We start from the raw sequence: 5,063 nt of genomic DNA, 5'->3' as shown, positions 1-5,063 counted from the left end.
GGGACAGCTTTTTGTGGAGGTACTGGCACCTGCTCTTCATTTCAGAGTAGCTGGGGCTACCCTGTGAAGGAGAAAGCAAAAGAAAATTAGGGCATGCAAACATTTCTGCAGAGTTTAGAATCTGATGTCCTTTGCTTTAAAAAAGCCTTGAGCCACACTCAGCAGTAACCATGTCCCTGCAGGTCTGGTGCCACACATACCTGCTGTAACTGCTGATACTCTGTCAGGATTCGATGAAGCAGCATCTTCAAAAAGAAAAAAAAAAAAAAAGAAGAACGTTTCACTCCAACCATAAAATGCAAACCTATGCAAAACACTAAAAGAGCCCTCAGTTTGACTGTAGAGATTTTCTTCCCTGTGAGCCACCACTCTTCTGGGAGCTTGGCAAAAACCAATCCCCAGCTCCAGCATCCCCCAAGATCTGCAATTAAGCCTCTCAATAGGGAACAGAAGGAGCACATGCTCCAAGACTCTGCTTGGGACACACCTCACCTTACTCTTTGTTCACAGACAGCTCAAACAGGGTGTTTTGGGCAGGGTCTCACAAAAATCAGACCCAGCCCAAGCAGTGTCTGAGCACATATGCCAATGCTGCAGTTTCCCTTTGTCTCACTGAGCAGCTCCAGGGAATCCAAGTCATTGCTGGGATGAAACACACTCCTCACAGTTTTATCTTTCTTTACCTGATAGGCTTCAGACCCTGGAATCAGACTCTTCCATTGCTCATAAAACTGTGTAAAATCTTTGTTGATCTTATCAATCTGAAAATGTAAATTCCTGTATTCCTCATACTCTGCATTGAAGTCATCCTTGTAGTGCTGGCGTTGCTCCAAGGAGACTATGGCAATGTATTTTCTAAAGGAAAAAAATATAGATCATTTTTCTGTGAGTGAACTCTAAGAGAACATTCTAATGTGTTCCTATTCCATAAAGCACATGTGTAGTTTTGCACCAACCACGTGGCAAATGTCAAACAGAGACTCCCAAGGTTCGAGTTAGTTGCTCTGGGACTGACTGTTTCTACAGGCAAGTTCTTTGCTTTAAGAGGATGTAGTCAGGTCACTCCAGAAATCTGCCACATTTCTATGACACTTAGTTACTAATAGTTTATATTGTAGAGGTTTACTTCATTAGCAAGTGAAGCACATTTAGAAAATATTGGCACTTCTTTCAAATATCAAATGACCAACAAAGACCACAACTTCAGGAAGAGAATAAACATAGCTAAGCTATATTATCTTTCTATATAGGAAAAACTTTTAAATATACATTTACTTTTGAGAACCCATCTGAAATACATTTTTGGCAGGAACTGAATTTATGGTTCTGGTTACACAGAGTTGAACTTATGAGCTCCATTGATGTCTGCCTGTCTAACAGCAAAGCAGAGTTCATGATAATATTTGATTCTTCTAGTGGACAGCATTTACAAAACTGAGCCTTGATCAGAGGTGCTTGTAATGCAGCCATTAAAAACAAACTCTGTATAAGTCTGAAAGTGCAACTACAAAACGCAAACCACATCAGCTCCTAACGAGGGTAAAACTCATTAATGCCTGAAGCCTCTGATGGGTGAAAAATTTTCTTCATTCCCTTCTCATTCAAATAAAAATGAGTGAGGTTTACCAAGCTCGTGATACAAATCCAAGAAGAAGTGTCAATGAGAATAATAGACACCACTTCCCAACACTGACACACCAATGCTTCTGCTCCTCCTGGCCTGCACACCAGCTTCTTTTGAATGACAAAAACTCCCTCACACGGGAAAAAATCCTTGTAAACACCCTGAGATTAATTGCTACAAGCATTAAAACATTAACAAGTTGAAATTCAGTACCAGGACAGAGAGCAGCTTGTGCCAGGGATGCATCCCAGGCCAGATGCACCTGACTGCTGTGCTGGTGTGTTCTGAAATCCACAGATGTCTTTCAACATCTGGGGAGGTACTAGAGAAGAAATAGCCTGGACTTCTGGGTTCTGCCCAGTGACATTTCCTGGCAAGAGTCCTTGCACAGGCCTCACTCAGCTGCTCCCCTGCAGGACCACCTTGCCCTCAGCCTTCCCACGGAGCATCCCTGGCTGTATCCAATGTGACCCAGGGCCCTGCAGTGCCTGCTCCAAAGGGCACAGCTGCCCCAGAGCCCCAGGGCTGCAGGAGGCCTGGGTGCCCTTGCCAACATCACTGCTCTGACAGCAGCTGGCAGCCATTCCAGTGTTTGATACCACACACACACAGTTCTGCCTCCCCTCCTGCACTGCAAATACAAGGGGGGGATGCAGCACCACTGCTGCAGCTGACCCTGAGCAACTGCACTGCAGGAAGGGAGGGCCAGCCCAGCCTGAACCCACCTCGGTGTTCATTTCAGCTCTTAGCTATGCAGGGCCAGCAAAACCTTCTCAACATCATCCTTTCAAAACTGGGAAGAGCTTCACAGGGCACCCACTGCGAGTGGCAAGGCTCAACTGCTCTTTCACTCACCTCAAGTAGTCTGCTTGGGTGTTTGTGGCAGAGCATGTGGAGACAATGGAAGTTTGTTTTCCTTCTCCTGCAGAAAAGCAGAATTTTGACACTCTTCATCAGGAGATCTTTCAAAAGCCAAAAAATACCCACTGGATGGTCTTGTAAAAGTCCTTCAGAGCTTTGTTCTCACAGTAAATTACTCTGAAAAAAGCTCCAAAAATCAATAATGGGGCACACAGAATTTTCTCTCCAGTGGCCAGTTCTGGGCTGTAGAAAGAAGGCATGGCCACTTTTCTCTACTGCACTACCATGGTGTAAAGCCCAGCTCAGCTTTTCTGTTTTGAATGCATGAGGTGGCATCTCTACAGCCATTCCAGTCATGCAGCAGCAGATGCAGTTTCACAAAAGACAACAGCTTGAGATAGACAGAGGGGGAGAGAGAGTGATGAACATGGAGGTTCTAAAAAGAAATAGAGAAAAAAGCTGGAGTTCTTCTCATGCCATGTTTTATGGCCACTTCCTTGTCCATTCCAGAGGCCCAAAGTTCCCATGAAACAAAGTTTGGATGAAAATTTTCTGCACTCTTCTCAGCAGGAGAGTCACAGTATGTTCAATACAACCTGTAAGAACATCTTTGCTGTGTACATTTCATTTCCAAAAGTGCATTTGCTCTCATGGCTCAGTCAGCACAAAAGCTGCAGCCTAAGCCCCAACTTGAAACACAGTCCAGATTTTTCCTTCACCAGCTGCTCTGAATTTTGTGGCTCCTGAAGAACAATGCTCGCATGTTTTTAGACTCAAGCAAGAATATTGTTCTTGCTGTAGAGACTGTGTGTAAGGAAAAGACACTTGCATCCCTTCCAGCCCGAGATCTAAGAGCAGCTGTGACAATCTGTACCTGTGGGTACTCAAATCTTGGGCAGTATAAAGGTGGTACCTCCAGAGCCATTTGGGAACCCCCACCAACAACAAGACCAAGGATGAAGAAGGACTGGCTGGACCACAGAGAATCCATGTGGTGGTGATGTTTTCATAGTTAATGTTTCTCTCTTTTCTGCACCCCACCTCTCTTCTCTTATTCCTTTCTATCTCTCTGGGTTGCATTTACTGTTAATAACATCTGTACAATTGAAAAGGATCTCACTTGTTGCCTAATTTGGGTAGGAGCTTATCTGAATAACCAAATCACCACAGTTCTCCAGGGAGGAGTTAGGAAAAGCAGCATATTAATACCTTCATCGAAATCCAAAGGATGTGACTGCTTCAGCCTTCCCAATTCATTTTTCTCCCCGTTTGAATTGGAGATCTCCATCTGCTCCATGGCAGGCTCTGGGACTCTAGAACTCTGGAATTTGTTGTTCTGGTGCACCTCATGGGTGCAGGGGGAAATGGAGCCAACCCTTGGAGACATGTTCTGATTACAAAGGGCTGTGGAAGGCAGCACCCAGGAGGAAGAGAGACCTCCAGCTGCTGGCTGGACGTGACTGGTGAACTGCTGGTGACCAATTCGCCTCTTCTTGCTCAGCACAGGACTGGTGAAGTCAGAAGCCAGAGGCCGTTTCTGCATCAATAACAAAATAATTAATTCATTAATCTATCATCAGGATCAGGATTTGCTCCCATTTGTAAAATAGCAGCATTTCTGAAGTGCCAATGGTTAAAAACAAATTTTCCTTAAATAAAAAGATCATTCAGGCTCTATGTCATTTCTACTTTCTCATCAAGACTTCAAGTCTGTAGCTAAAAGGCTTTGGTAGAAAGACACTCCCTTCAGCAGCTCTATCTAAGGCTTCCCCAAAATGGGGAGGTCCAGTTGTTTTTTTCTAGCTCCCAATTCATGCTTGTACACAGCTCTTGATGTCACACATACACATGATTTACTAAAGAGTCTGTTTTAGCTGTCTCCCTGTTAAAGACAAGATCAGTGCGTCACTGACACAACCCAGGAGTACAGGGTGTGCTGGTTGGTTGTGAATTCTCATCAGGATGATGAAAAAAGACATCAGTCACATGTCAGGATAATCTTGTGCTTTTAGGTGCAGTTGCCTTCACTCCAGCAGCCACTCCACTCTTTAAACTCAAAAGCTGATGGCTAAAATATTCTTTACTTTATACAAGAGACTTTCACAAGTGGTGACTTATGAGCTCTTCCATTTTCTTCAGTTCACTTCCATCTCTCAGCTCCTCCCAAGGACCTTCTCAAAGGTGCTGGCTCACATGGCACAGCACACGGCCACAAGCTCCTCACTCCCACAGCAAAATCCAGGACTGAGGATTGAGTAGAACAGGACAGCCATGCTGTTCCCAGGCAGGGCAAAGGAGGAGAGAAATTAAGGCAGAGAAGGGAGTGAGGGAATATCACACTTCTCTAGACCTGTGCTGGTCCTGTCACATGGATAGTGTAGATCTGGAGTAAACAATGAGAATGAAAGCAAGAGAGAGGGAAAGGAAGCCAGAGGGCCCCATCTGCCCCACCCTTTTATGTACAGCAGCCTCTTATGTACAGCAGTCTTTTGACCCAGTTTTGTCATGCATGCAAAGCCAGCCCTTTGAGTCCTTCTGCAGGGAATGAGTTGAGAGTGGGGACTGAGCTCAAGTCTCC

At 44.9% G+C, this 5,063-nt stretch overlaps 1 long non-coding RNA gene across 1 annotated transcript; it reads right to left on the bottom strand.

The window, feature by feature from the left end:
* Window positions 1-744: 744 nt before the first annotated feature.
* Window positions 745-3,803, bottom strand: LOC306815614. The gene is made up of 3 exons (XR_013777425.1): window positions 3,695-3,803; window positions 2,480-2,546; window positions 745-855 (listed from the first exon to the last, which is right to left on the bottom strand). It is a non-coding gene; the product is annotated as an uncharacterized lncRNA (long non-coding RNA).
* Window positions 3,804-5,063: the final 1,260 nt, after the last annotated feature.

This window comes from Erithacus rubecula, assembly GCF_903797595.1.
Source record: "Erithacus rubecula genome assembly, contig: scaffold_171_arrow_ctg1, whole genome shotgun sequence".
Lineage (NCBI taxonomy): Eukaryota > Metazoa > Chordata > Aves > Passeriformes > Muscicapidae > Erithacus > Erithacus rubecula.
The sequence above is the reverse complement of the archived record's forward strand: the minus strand, read 5'-3'. Positions and strand labels throughout refer to the sequence as shown.